At 40.0% G+C, this 15,783-nt stretch overlaps 1 non-coding gene across 1 annotated transcript; it reads right to left on the reverse strand.

Annotated features, from left to right (window-relative positions):
- Positions 1 to 15,067: 15,067 nt before the first annotated feature.
- TRNAG-CCC lies at positions 15,068 to 15,138 on the reverse strand. The gene has a single exon. It is a non-coding gene; the product is annotated as a tRNA-Gly (tRNA).
- Between the last annotated feature and the right edge of the window lie 645 nt (positions 15,139 to 15,783).

The following is a 15,783-nucleotide window of genomic DNA, read 5'->3' on the forward strand; positions in this document are numbered from 1 at the left end:
AGTCTGTGTGTGTTGGCAGAACAGCAGCTTATCACATAAGTTTACAGCTCCAGAAAGATCATTCATTCCACCATTTTGTTTCAAATGCTAACTCGGAGAGGCCCCTGCAGGGATGAGGAGGATGGTGCACATCCAGGATCACTCAGTTTCAGCGTCTCAGCTAGCAAGGCCAACAGTGCTATTTGTAGAGGAGGTTTTGGAGGTATATGCATTATCTGCAAAAAACGGACAGAACCTGTCCAACAACAAGCAGCTAACAACCAGTTCTAGTTAGTACTAATCTTGGTTGGATCCAAATCTGTAACATACAGTGGAAAGTCATACTATTCAATATTGATCCCCAGAGATCTCGGACCCTCCCTGAAGTCTCTGAGGTTGGATATTGCTGATCTAAGTTTTCTTCACAGTACTAGCGTGCTTATTTTTATAGAAAACAAAATTATCTGTACAGCTTTCATATCTCACATGAAGTGATCTATCCATAATGTTAATCACTTGGATTTTACTATGCCAGCAGTCCAGTCACAAGAGAAAAACAAGTAATCCATCTCCTTATTTGAAAGCTAGAAACACATAATGTTTATTAATAAAAAGCACAGTTTACCTAGATTTTACTGTTATTGACCATAAAATGGTGTATACTATAAGCAAGGGTGAAATTTCTAACTAATTAGCCTGTGAAGATCATATTTAATGGAGTATATAAACTCAGGTTCTTTACAAACCTTTAGGGTCTTATTCATTAAGCGTATACATATGCAGTCTTTATGCTGAAACAGGATTTTGACACATAATTCAAGGTTAAATAACCCATCTTGAGATTCACAAAATAGAACAGCTTACATGTTCCAGTTCTTTTAGCCTTTAAGAAAGGAATCAAGTGAAATATGATGCACCTTCCTCAGCCAAAGAATTCTAAATACATCCAGGGAAAAAAGCTGTAATTACCCAGACACTTAAAAAATTCAGTCAGCAGGAGAACAATAGTGTTTGCAATGTACATTTTTATCTCCTTGTGTCCTGATTCAGAATACAGTTAGTTAACTCTTACAAGAAAAGCTTCTACACTTGTTTTTCATAGATCACCTATTGCCACTGTGCAGGCTGACAGTCTTGTTACATTGATGACCTAATGATTTGGACTTCCTTTTGCAGTTCTCTCAGCAAAACGCTTCAGCACATATGTAAGCATCACTGACACCAGTGGGACTTGTGCATATTTGCAAGAGCTTTATTAAAGTAAAATCCTGTGGTAAAATGAGTAAAAACTCATATAGGCCCATTCAATGGGAACAGAATTTAATTAATCACATTGAACATTATTAGTCATGGGCAGCTAGATGAAGAATGGCTAACCCAATAACACTGGACTCAGTCCAGTCCTTGTTCAGTCAAAACTTCTAGCAAATTCATTTAGGCCCAAGACCATCATGTAATCACATGAGTATTTGCCTGTTTTAGTCCAAGTCTTGCATCTGACTTAATCCCTGATCCAAAGCCAAACTGATGTCCTTGAAAACTTTTCTACCAACTGAGATCCTCAGGGCCAGTGTCACCACCTGTATAGATACCTAGCTTGCATTAACTGGGGCTATAACTTCAGTAGCATTTCAGTCACAGAATGTACAGGATTTTGGTCCTTTTTTCATTTTGTCTCCATTTTTGTTTCAAAAGGCCTGTAATTAGAGGACTGTATGTGTCATAACCATAACTAAGGTGCAGTAACCACTACTCTGAGGAATGTGTTACTATTGGAAGATAACAAAACAAATATTTTCGTATCATTGCAGAGACACTATAATGCTCCTGTAATTCTGGATTATGGACTTGCTTTGTCTTAATATCAGAATACAAACTAGATTTTGGCTTTAACAAACTTAACAATTGTATTTTTGTTACCTTTTGGAGTCTCTCCCATTTAGATGGAAATCCTTAAATTAAATGTGCTCCCCACTTGTTGTTTAGGTTGATGCTGCCCTCTTCTGAATATACTGGATTATGACATTCACTTACCCAGGAATTTCAGGACACTCAGAAAGCAGGCAATTAGTTAATACAGCAATCACCAAATAAGAAAAAAGAATCTTTTCTTTTTAATCTCACATAGCTCTTCAACTTTGATCAGCTTTTATTAGAAGGAACTTGGATAAGACACTATCTTTATTTCAAGGCCTTTAAGGATGAGTCTTACTCTACTTTTATCATCTCATATTCTGTCATGACAACAGCTTTCTGCCCCCCATTTTGCAATGCAAGCATTCATTTCCCACTTGTTACGCTTCCAGAAAAGCCTCCTCATGTTTTATCCCACATGGCCTTTCATATATGACAGGAGGTAACTGTAAAACTATTTCACTGTTCTCTTCCACATAACTCCATATACTCTGCTGTAACATCTATAAGATATCTGTTCATTACTATCTTTATTGTGCTTTCCTGCCTGTGCACTGCAGTTTCTACACTGACTATAAGCCTTTTGGGGCAGGGACTATCCTTTTTTTCTGATTGTGGTCAGTACTTAGTACAGTATAATCTTTGCTGGAGCTCTTTTCTGTTGCCACAATGCAATTATTAAACTTGTCTCAGAAAGAAATGAAACCAGTCATTGATTAATAATATGTTTCACAATTAAATCACTATGGGCATATTAGTGAATCTTGTGCTGTGGATGATGAACCTGCATGAATAAGCTTATTGATTCTTCATGAAACTAGTTTACCTCCGTCTCCACTGGAGTTTGCAATCTGGTCCTAAATATGTTTGAACATTTGATAAATGCAAATTACTAACAAATAAGGGTGTTAAGTGAAGAAGAGAAGGAAGAGGGAACTATAACATTCCCTTTAAAAAAAGAAATTGAGGCCACTCGATGGAAATGGACTCTTATTTTGTTAATTGAGGGACCTACAGTGGAAGAGTGAATCCAGTTTCTGGTTGGAATGTCAACATTTGAAATATCCAGAACTTGAGTTTCTCATTCACTCAGTGCAAGAAATGAAACTGCAGCAGTCTAGTATGAACCTGAATCATAATTTGAGTATGCCTCACTCAAAACAATGGAGGCTTCCTCCCTGCCCCCAAGCTTAACTCTATTGCTTTCTTAGTGGTCCTGCTGACCACTCAAAGCAGATCATTACATTTTTAGAAGTAATTTGTAATGTCTGTATCATTCTTCACTAAGATGGTACTATGAAGGTTTTATTTCTTGGTGCATTTCACTTTCAGACAAGAACAGTACAAAAAAATTATTTTCAGTTCTCATGGGGTTGTACAAACTTTTCTTCTGGTTTTGGTTCACATCTGTGTTCACACACTCCAAGGTTTGCTTTGAGTTTCACATTCAAACAAACTGATAATATGCCAAAACCACCAAGTTTTTTATGCCCTGGACCATATTAGCATGGGAGCTATTCATAAAGCACACAAAGGTTTTCTTTTTGGTGGGCTCAGCCTCACCAATCCCACACAATCCCAATGCTTACTAATCTCTTTGGAGCAAATAGTTTCTTCACAGCGAGCACTTGAAGGAGCAGACCTCCAGACCGCCAGTATTAGAAGACTTTTTAGGGCAGTAAAAATATAGACAAGTGCAGTTCACATGACCAAATGCCTGCCGAGACCACTCAGAACTTGTACCTGCAGCAACACCAGTTATTTCAAAGGTCATGTCTGGTAATCGAAGTAAAATGTCAGTGTAAAACTATGAAACATGTTGCTTAAATAAACTACTAATTATGATCATCTGGAAATAAGCTATTGTGCTGACAAGATACTAATGCCTTTTAATACACAGTCCAGATTATCTTTGAAGTTGTGTATCATCTGCAGTACTGAACTTTGAGGTTATTTGTAACAAAGAGCATTTAGATTAATATAGAGGTGCAAACCTTACCACAGTCCCTGAAAGGGTACATCTGAAGTGGAGCTTGAAGAGTTGGGGCAAACAAATACTCCAAATGTGGTTTCTTTGTAAAGCAATGTAACAGCAGAGCAAGCAGGGCAGTTTAGAGGCACATCTAGTGCTGAATTCCGTCGCACCTTCTGGCACTGCCATGCAAAATTGGAGTGGATGCAAGGAGTCAGTGTCCTGGTTTCAGCTGGGATAGAGTTAATTGTCTTCCTAGTAGCTGGTACGGTGCTATGTTTTGAGTTCAGTATGTGAAGAATGTTGATAACACTGATGTTTTCAGTTGTTGCTAAGTAGTGTTTAGATAAAGTCAAGGATTTTTTCAGCTTCTCATGCCCAGCCAGCGAGAAAGCTGGAGGGGCACAAGAAGTTGGCACAGAACACAGCCAGGGCAGCTGACCCAAACTGGCCAACGGGGTATTCCATACCATGGGACGTCCCATCTAGTATAGGAACTGGGAAGTGGGGACGGGGAATCGCCGCTCAGGGACTAACTGGGTGTCGGTCGGCAGGTGGTGAGCAATTGCACTGCGCATCATTTGTACATTCCAATCCTTTTATTATTGCTGTTGTCTTTTTATTAGTGTTACCATTATCATTATTAGTTTCTTCTGTTCTGTTCTATTAAACCGTTCTTATCTCAACCCATGGGTTTTTCTTCTTTTCCTGATTTTTTCCCCCATCCCACTGGGTGGGGGGGAGTGAGTGAGCAGCTGCGTGGTGCTTCGTTGCTGGCTGGGGTTAAACCACGACAGTCAGCTGAAGAAATAGACAAAGGAGAAACTTAAATTAACCCAGAACTTATCCTGCCTGTTGAAAAGGAAATCGCTACAGTGGCTAGCCCCTAACACTCCAGGGAACATGAAACTTTCCTCAGGATGTTATTTTTTTTTTTCTTTCCCCAATCTGGACAACTAAAGCCAAAATTTTCAAGTTTGAAATCTGGTAGCTAGGCACTTGTTTAAGTATTCAAAGAAACGAGCCTCGTTTTTGAGAGTCACTGTCATGCCAATTCACACAAATCCAGTTGAAGTCACCAGAAAGCTCAGCACTTCTGGCAACAAGGTTATAAAGACATAAAAGATCAACTTTTTATTCTTTCAAACATGTTTTGAGAGCTGTAAATACCTCCCTGTGTTTAAAAAATCTTGGGATTCTTTTTAGGCTAAGAGATATTTCAAAGGACCTCCTTATGTTACAAAGAAGGGAAAAAACGAGCGCAGGGAGAAGAAAAGCAAACTATCTGAAACCTGAATATGAGATGAGAGACAGGAGGGAAAAGTTGACCTGCTGCTAAGAAACAAGAGCCTTGGGCCTGGGAAAGCAGAAATTCAGAGCAGGGCACCAACTTCTGCTCCTCTGGGCACCAACACTTCAGCAAATTATTTAGTTTCTCTCAGTTTTCTACCTGTGAATGAGCTAATCTTTTTTCCAGGGTCTGCTGTGAATTAACAGTGCATGTACAGCTAAATTAAGATATAAAGCACCAGGGAATACTGCACTGCCTACATCAAGAATTAAAAGATCATGAACCAGGCCACCCAAATCAAGAGAGATTCATAAAGATAATAAATCTGGGTTTTCATTTATTGGTCTTCCTGTTTTGCACCTTCTATGAGCATTTTCAAGATATAGTTTACTTGGAGAAGTAGACTCTTCTCTTAAGGAAAAAACAAGATTCTCATGCAAGTCTATGGGTAAAGATAAAAAGGGAAAATAGTCTTGTTAAAGAAATGCTCTTATTTTACTAGTACTAAACTATCATCATGTTAAATGTTTTAATGTCCGCTGTTTGCCCTGCATCACACAATTGGTTCTTTAACAATGTAGTCAAATAGGCCAGCACTTTTCTGCTGTTCTGCATTATTTTAAAAATGAAACATTTTTTTTTCTATTTTTCCTAATTAAATATTATTTTAAGTTGAGGTAATATCTGCCTCCTTCAGGATATAAATTCATCATGATATATGTAGTGCTAATTGATGTAATACTTGAAGTCCATTCCAGTGCTAACAGGCACTAAAATCAAACAATGCTGAGTTGCTTGTGGGGGGTTTATTACACTGATTAAAAAAATGAAAATAAAGATAGAATGATCACAATTGCTTGATTGCTAACAGGATTGTCCATATGCAAATAGTTAACCATCTCTGGCCAGAAATCTCTTTCTTATTTGTTGAAATAATGCAGAAGGGAACTGCTTAGCAAAAGAGAAGAGCCAGAGATCTGAAAGCTGTTTGTTCAGCTATCTGATATGAAAAAATAAATGAAGGTGACAGGGGTTTCTCCAATTCTATATCCATGGAGTTAAAGGTGGGACCACACAGATTGCCATAATAAAAGCCACCTGATACCTGGCCTAAGGCACTAATCATTAATATATTAAAGCTCTTTGCCCAATCAGTAATTTTGTAATAAAGACAGTACATCACTGGAAGTCAAATAGGCTGATCTATGAGGCAGAGTACGTGGATGTGCCCACAATTTTGCACACGTGTTCTGGCATAGCCTCTCTTTGCAAAGATGTCAGGCTCAAGTCAGAGTGCCTGTTTATTTCCTCTATACCTCCTATTATAAGTCTCAGTAGGACCGAAAGATCACTGTTAAAATTCAAGACTGTGATTTGCAAGCCACCTACAGTGTTTGATGCCCAGTTTCTATTCCTCTCAGTGGGATGAGAATTCCCAAATACTTTAAGTAGCATTGGAAATCTCAGCCCAAATCTCTAGTCTCATTTTGGTCTCATTTGAAACTTGCATTGTCTCCAAAGGGAGCTTGATTGGGATTTATAATTAATCCTACTATATGGGTAAAATTACACTGGCAATATCTCAGCCAATTCCCTATAGCTGCTCAAGTCTGTCAAATCAGCTCTTTAATCTGATGGTGAATTATTTAACCACCACACCAGAGCCAGCATATCACAGGGGCTTCAATAACTTCTATTTATGTTCTGAATATGTCCATAGCAGCTGTTAGAGTGTGAATAATGATTTCCATAGAGACCTTCCTTGCATTCCTGTACTAAGCAAAGACTGGAAGAATTCAAACAAACTGGGTGATTTACAGATCCCAACCTTAAAAGCGATCACAATCATCATCAGAATAATTGCTTCACCAGGGAAAGCCATGATCTTAAGAGTCCCTGTGAGGAACCACACCGACCACCTGAAGTCAGGTCCAAGCAACCACTTTGGCACACTACAGTGAACGGGATTTTCCACTAAAAGAGCAATGTTGGTCAGCATTTTCAAAATATATTTTTGCCCAACATATTTCTGTATCATAAAAATTACTTAATTTAGAAGTGTTATTTTTCACTTATTACATGAAAACCAAATAAATTTTGTCCAAAAATATTCATTCACTGCTAACAGAACTCAAGAGAACTGGAAAGTAGTTTTAAATAAATTTGAAATATACTTTAAAATCCTACTGTAATTAAGGAGTAATATATAACAGTAATAAACTTTAAAGTAAAACACACAAAATGAAAACAGTGCAAAATTTTAGCAAACATTTAGCAAAAATACTTCAAAAACAGGTACATGGTAACAACTTCGTTTCATTTTTGCAATATACTCTGATGAACACAGAAACTGAGGAAAAGAGGAGGTAATCTTGAGCAGCTTTAGAATTCAACAATTTGATTATCAGTCCATTTGAAGTTTGACAAAAACTCCCAATGGAAACAATATAACATCTTCAACCTACTGATTGCAGAGAATGTTGCAACCACAACTAGTTTCTGGGAACTACAGAAATACTGTTCCATTTTGCAGGTGATGCAGGTAGAGTTTAAACAAGTTGACAAAAGGTACAAACACTGCATGAACTAGAGATGAAGCCTTGGCCCTACAGAGATGAAGAGCCAGTTTCATCGACTGTACTAAACTCAAAATTTCCTCAAATTTAGATATTAATCTCATGATGATCTTTGTTCCTATTGTCACACAGACCTAGATCCAAAAACAAGCACTGGAAAATAATACATGCTTTCTCCCCCCCCCCCCCCCGCTCCATGTGAAACTAATTTTTACGAAGTCATAAAAAGGAAGCCTCTTGAGGCCCCAGAGCTATTCCCCACTCTGCTGGTGTCTGTCAGTTCTTCTCTCTACCTCCTTGTTTTATGAAAGCAGACTGGCAGTAGGAGTCGGGAATTTACCACTTCCTTTCATGGCAGCAAAGTTCTGTCTCCAATCTCCTCATTGCCTGTCAGCTTTTGAAAGAAGTGTTGCTGGAGGCAGGAATACTTTAAAAAAAGCCCAGCAGATTTCTAAAGTCAGCTTTAAAAGTGTCCTTTAAGAGTTTCCCTGAGGTGTTTATGGCTTATATTGCTCAATTAGCTAGTTTATATTGCAGTATTTTCTTCAAAAGCAATCGTCAACTAATTGTAAATTCTTAGAAATATGGTTCATATTTTAAAAGTCCTATTTTACAGCTGCAATAAAGTCCTTCAAGGCACATATTAGAGGCCATAATGGCACATTTTGGCCATCAAAATCCATTACTGGACTTCAACACCCACCCCATCATCATGATGGGTGTCTCCAACTCATTAGCTCTACCTAGTAACAAGCTGATGTTAGCACCTGTTCTCACAAAATGGATTTTAATAAAAACAGGGGTCAAGCTGAATGTATCTGCGGAAGCTCAGTTCTGAGGGCTGGCTGAATCCATCATAAACATGTGGAGGTTTTATAAAATCTCAGTGTGCACAGATCCTGGGGTTTAGTAGCTTTGACACTGGACTTCAGTAAACAAACTATCTGAATGACCAGCCCAAAGCACATTTTGTTCTCTCTATATATTGGACAGCTAAATATGAAAGCCATAAAACTGGGGGTAGCTGAAGTTCTGAATCTTTAAAAGCAGCCAGCTCTAGCACCTAGGACTTGAGATAAATAATTCCAGGTTGAGTTCAGTTTTGAAAGAATTCTGCTGATTTTCTATATGGTGTTTTTACTTGACTCAATTATAATAGAAGAACCAAAATTTTATGTCTGTCTTAGAAAGTAATATTCTTCCCAGAGTCACTTACGTTACAACGGTGGGTAAATATAATAAGTATTGCAGACTTATGCTCATCTGAAACTGTATCATTTCCTTTGTATACAGAAAACTTCTCCATCTTCCTTTTTTCTGCTCACATAAAGAAGCCTTGCACCTATGCTCACAGTGAGTTAATGAAAGATTTGCTTTCACTGAAATTATTTAAATGCTTGGGACATCACTGAGAATTTTAGCAGCTTGAGCTGATTCATTAACTGGTAGAATTCTCTTGTCTCCAGGATCATTTGTAGAAAAGCAACTTGAAACCACTATTCATAATTCTTTCTTTTAGAAAAAGATGAATGGCACTAAATAACTCAATATTTCACAGTTTGCCTAGGCCCTGTTCCCAAAGTAATGACAGTCCAGCTCCAAAGACACTTGGAAAAAAGCTCCCAATGGGAAAATGCAGATTAAGAACACAAGCAGAAATTGACAATCTCTAAAAACAAGGTAATCTTTAATAGCTCTTTCTTTCGGACCAAATACAGAATCTGTCATCACAACATTTTTTGAGTGAATCTGACACAAGCCAGGGAACAAGTCATCCTTACACAGGCTGCCCCAAAAAGCAACCTTGACTGCATTTGGACCTCGGAAGAGGAGAGAGCAGGACTAGTAAGGAAGTGTCAGACATGCAGATGTTCCAAACTCTGGTAAGCCTTTGCACTGGCTTCCAGCTCTGCCTGCCTCATAGCTCTTCTATTCCTAATCCTTCCAGCATATGTCTCTTCAGAACAGGACAACCTGAGGACAGCAGAGTAACCCCAGAAATGCTAATTTAGGGGCTGGGGAAAGGCAAGTTTCATTGCTGTGCTGACTGGGCTTGCATAAATGCCTAGGGGGCTAAACTCTCCTTTTTTTTATCCTTCTCTTCATTAGGAGAGGTCATAATTTTGCAACATTAGCATGTATTTGTTCTGTTTTAAGATTAATTTAGAGTACAGAGATAACATCAACTTCAAAGAAGAAGTGATTCTCACAACTCAAACCCTTGTGAAGATTCTGTACAGGACAAAGAGCTTTCCAACCTCTGATGCAATACAGCCATCACTTTCAACATAGATTTGTTCCTGTTTACTACCTGTATTTATTACAGTAATCTGGGACACAATTTTCTGGGGACACACAGTGGTGACCAGGCCTAGAAAACTAACAGGATCATATTTACCAATATATTCTGTTCAATAAATTTACAGTTAAAAGAAACAAAGTCTCATTTCAGACTCCTATAACAGGCAAGAATCCAATGGGTGTCTTCATGCTTCCAGGTGAGGTTGTGGCATCTCCAGCCTTGGAGTTACTCAGAACTATGTTACTGTGACCTTGAGCAATCTGATACAACTTTGAAGCTGAGTTTGTCTTTGAAGTTGGCCCTGCTTTCAGCAGGGTTTCAACCAGGACACCATCAGAGGTCCCTTTCAGTCTAGGTTATCCTATGACTTAATACCTCTATACCACACTGTTTTAAGTATCTAGAGATCACTTCTGTTTATGTCTGTTGGTTTCCATTTTGATATGCATGTTTTGTATTATCCACATTACGCCTTATATCCTCACCTCACCGAACTTACACATATGAAAAGTCAACACACTACAGTCAGAGCTGCATGGCAGAACTAGGGCTTTCATTCAGTACAGAGGCAAGCACATCCTTAACTTTAAACCCAAGGGCAGTCACACTGACACAGCAGAACTACTCCCATAGTTTCTCCTTGCTTTGTGTATTGGTCAAGTCATATTTGTGGTATACATCCACTTCTCAGCTGACAACGCATAACACCTGAGCTCTCTGGGTGAAATCTGCTACCAAAGTGAAATGAAATATTCATCTAATTCAATTAAAAACATTCAGGATTCAACTCCTGCTATAAGAGTTCTATTAAAATATTAATAAAACCACATTCATTATATGGTAAATTTCCTCTATAAAACTGAAAACCTTGGATTAAAAGTACTGTGGAGCAACAAAAAGTTTACATGATGAAATATTAACAGCCTTCCAAAGCAAAGTGAAAACGTGGAAATAAGGCAAGCCATGAACATGAGATAACGATCTGTATTTCCCAAAGTCTAGGATTCAGGGCAGCTCCTGTATCCCGTGTATGTAAAGCCAGACCACTGCGACTGAGAGCTAAACACAAAACCTGAAATGTCCAGAGCTGCATGCTAGCCTATCCTAGTACCCTTCATAAAAAAACCCTTTTTATGAAGTGTAATGTGAATGAGATTAAGACAAATTCTGAATCACTCATCAATAACATACCAGCCTCCCAGAATCAGGACTTTTAAAAAAGTTTATTGCTGAAGAGGCTAGTTACGCATTTCATAGTTAAGTATATACATTTATGCATGCCTCCCCGCTAAGGTACTATGATGCTGTTTTCTGTAGCAGAGAAGACTAACTCTCACCAGACCATGCACTGTGGTCTGGAAGAAGACAGAATAATCAAGATGCTTGCTCCTCCTGCTCTTGAAAACTCCCAAGTGCAGTGCTAGAACTGCTTGCTGAACAACATGAACAGAGCAGCACAATCACCCAGACACACACACACACCAAGACAACAAAGTAATGCCTGGCTTCTCAGCTCATGTTAACCTGCAAAGATCCAATGCAGTCAAAAAGCTGACATTGATTTTTGCCAGCTGAAAATCTGCCCTGAACCTTAAAGCAGGTGGAGAACATGGCTGAATATCAGATGCCTTCAATTTAAGATAACTACATTTGTCCAGCTGAACTCTTTATTAGAAAGCTCTAGTCCTTAACTGAGCATTGCTTTATACAGCTAATATATACAGTGGGTGTCCAAAGCATAGGCTTTGTGTTTGGAGAGATCTAAATATATTAGCCAATTTAATAAATATCAATGGTCAAAAAGCATGGATCTCTCCCTGAAGGTAAATAACACCCTCTTAATGAAAAAAACTTGCAATAATCTTGGATCCATCTCCAATTTAAACCTTGTGTTTTCCCCTGTCATCAGTTTCAATTGCCTTTGCTATGAGCTCTCAGTTTCAATTTACAGAGCATTAGCCCTAGGCTCCTCATCAGCATCTTCAGGTCCACTGGGACATGCATTCCAAAACACTCAGCAGTTGGAAAAAAGTGTCAACAAAATCCTGACTGACAAAAAAAGCAGACTAGTTGCTCAAGGAAATGGGGGATATCCCCAATATTTGAGAGTGCCAAGTGGATCCAAAACCATAGGGGCCAAAACAGTCCGAAGATGTTGACAGGGAGCTCTCCCTAAGGAAGGATGGATATCCACTGTTTCATTCAGGCAAGCAGCCTACAAGCCAGGGAAGACTAAACAAAGTGAAAACCAAAAGCACCAGAAGGAGACATCAAAATTATAGGTATGTAGAGATTCTATGCATTTGTGTAGCTGTTATTGCTACAACATGCCACATAAAGTGCAGACAATATGTCAGCAACATATATTACAATAGGAAACAAGTTAATGCGACAAGAATCATGAGGGCCACTGCAAGCAAAGGTAATTAGATCTCAGCTGGCTTCTCTCTCCAAGAGACCTTCTTAAAACAAAGGTGCATGCCCATACATAAGCCCTTACTTTTACTGCTTGATCTCTCACTCCTTGTTAATATGTTTTCCAGTACAGCATACCAGCCCAAGCACTTGAAGGAGCATTAGCAGTATGCTCCTTCTTGGCACTGACTACATGTGGCAGCTGCATAGCTTTTAGTCAGTGAATTTTGCAGCTGGTCTGGTAGTAGTTGGCAAAAACCTACTGTCCAGATGGACATTAAATTTGCATTATTTATAATATATTGCAAGTGAATAAACCTATATCAAAGTGACTTATAAGGACATTTATTTAGGGACTTGTTTCTGACAGTTCTGAAGTCACTTTCATCCAAACAATGCTTAGATGCTGAATGCTTTACCCACAGGAAGAAGTTCCACAGTTCTTGATCACTCTTAACCCTTACATAACCCACACATGTGGAAGGAGAACTGGTAAGCACAGTCCTTTTCACAGATTATTACCTTAAACTTCACAAACCCATTTACTATTATAGCACTTGTGTCCAAGAACATAAATTGTGCAAGGATCTGGCCTGCTGAAGTTTTCCTACTTGCAATGTGAAAGAATGGAAAAGCAGCAGGTCACAAGCTGAACTTTTCAAATGAAAAAGCAAACAAACAGTCACCAGAGAGGTAAGCCACTAGGAGAGGCCAGTGCCTGATGGACTGTGTGACCTGAGTGCTATATCACACCAGACAATGCAAATAGGTTTTCCTCCCATCTCCCAGCCAACTTTGAAAATTCCCCTTTGTCACACAGATGGTAAGCCCTCCAATGTCCATCACTCTTCAGAATTCATAAAAACCAGTCATTCTTTATATTGAAAGTCCTTTAGCTTTGCAAAACTCACACAAATTACCATAATGGAGAATGATCAGGTGTGTCCTTTTTTTGAATAACCTGAACTGAGAAATAATATCTTTTGCTTTGAAAATTATAGCCTTTAAAAAGGTCATCTTCATTTATATCTTCAGTTATTAGTACTTCAGGACTATCAATGTACAATCCATTTTGCTAATATAGGCTTTAAAAATCTTAACTAAAACCCTCTGAAAAGAAAATGGGTCACCAGAAGATTATTTTTGTTCCTATAGAATGACAGAAAGTGAGATTTCTTTAGGCCCAAGCAGTAGAACAACTGAACACTTCATCAGTTTCTGAAGCTAGTGTCAGATGAGCCCATTGATGCTGCTTCAGCCCCTTCTCAATATCAGCTGTGACTGAGTACATCACTATTGGTATAATTTTTATTCTCTCCTCACTCTGCTCAACAGATTAAGCATACTAATAAGACTTTCAAGCATGTGAACCAATCACATAGAGTACACCACCACAAAACCCCCTAGTATTTCAACAGTGTAAGCAGACTGCACAGCTCATGGTGTTTTGGCAATCCAAGGTGTATTAGCTTTGCATGGCAAGGTTTTGGGGGGGGGGGGGGTTACAGGGGTGGCTTCTGTAAGAAGCTGCTGGAAGCTTCCCCTGTGTCTGACAGAGCCAATACTAGCTGGCTCTGAGACGGACCCGCCACCAGCCAAGGCCGAGCCAATCAGCGATAGTGGTAACGCCTCTGTGATAACATTTTCAAGAAGGAAAAAAGTTGCTGGGACAGACAGAAACGGCAGCTGGAGAGAGAGTGAGAACATGTAAGAGAAACAACCCTGCAGACACCAAGGTCAGTGAACAAGGAGGGCGAGGAGATGCTCCAGGCGCCAGAGCAGAGATTCCCCTGCAGCCCGTGGGGAAGACCATGGTGAGGCAGGCCGTCCCCCTGCAGCCCATGGAGGTCCATGGTGGAGCAGATATCCACCTGCAGCCCGTGGAGGACCCCATGCCGGAGCAGGTGGATGCCCAAAGGATGCTGTGACCCCGTGGGAAGCCTGCGCTGGAGCAGGCTCCTGGCAGGACCTGTGGCCCCAAGGAGAGAGGAGCCCACGCTGGAGCAGGTTCGCTGGCAGGACTTGTGACCCTGCGGGGGGCCCACACTGGAGCAGTCTGTGCCTGAAGGACTGCACCCCGTGGAAAGGACCCACACTGGAGCAGTTCATGAAGAACTGGAGCCCGTGGGAAAGACCCACATTGGAGAAGTTCGTGGAGGACTGTCTCCCGTGGGAGGGACCCCACGCTGGAGCAGGGGAAGAGTGTGATGAGTCCTGCCCCTGAGGACGATGAAGCGGCAGGAATAATGTGTGATGAACTGACCGTAAACCCCATTCCCCATCCCCCTGCGCCACTGGGGGACGGGGTTGGTAGAGAATCCAGGAGTGAAGTTGTGCCTGGGAAGAAGGGAGGGGGGGAGGGAAGGTGTTCTGAGATTTGATTTTATTCCTCATTACCCTACTCTGGTTGATTTGTAATAAATTGAGTTAATTTTCCCCAAGCTGAGTCTATTTTGCCCGTGACAGTAATTAGTGAGTGATCTCTCCTGTCCTTGTCTTGACCCACAAGACCTTTGTTATATTTTCTCTCCCATGTCCAGCTGAGGAGGGGGAGTGATAGAATGGCTTTGGTGGGCACCTAGCGTCCAGCCAGGGTCAACCCACCACAGTCTTTTTGGTGTGCCACCCGGGAATCGAACCCAGGTTGCAAGAATGGGAATCTTGCATAATACCACTACACCAGCGGCACCAGACCCAATACACAAGGTCACTTGCCTTACAAATTACTCATTCCTAGATTCCACATCATTAAACACCTGATTCTATTCACTGAAAACAGCACGAGCTTCCCTGGGAGAAAAATTATTAAATCAGCCATGACAGTTTTGCTATAGAGTTGCTAATCCAGTATAAATAGTTAGACTGCCAGTCACAAGTCCAATAGGATACAGTTGAGGAACATATCTTGAGTAGTAGCTGTTAATCACAGTTACATAGCTATTTAATGGAAATGACAGTTCCAGTCTAACAAGCATGCACTTCAGAGGCATGTGGTGCTGAAGGCAGTGTTATCTGCACTATATTGCCACGGATTCTACAGCTTGCTCAATGCTGGGAGCAGCTACAGGAAAACACCCTGCAAGGCAGCACAGCATTCAGGGGTTGCATGAAAGGAGCAAACTAGCAACCAGGAGGAACATAGGTATCAAGTTTTCATTTCTTTATTTAGATATCCTAGTAATGAGAGAAAATAGCTATGAAGAATGGAACTAAAGTCACCATGAAACAGAGAAACTGACAGACTCCAGTATTAAATCACCACAGTATCCAGTTCAGCAAGATTACTGCCTGCATTCAGCAACATCCAGTGCCAAATTGTTGCTAGATTCAAGTC

This window comes from Aquila chrysaetos, chromosome 6, assembly GCF_900496995.4.
Source record: "Aquila chrysaetos chrysaetos chromosome 6, bAquChr1.4, whole genome shotgun sequence".
In the NCBI taxonomy this organism is placed as follows: Eukaryota; Metazoa; Chordata; class Aves; order Accipitriformes; family Accipitridae; genus Aquila; species Aquila chrysaetos.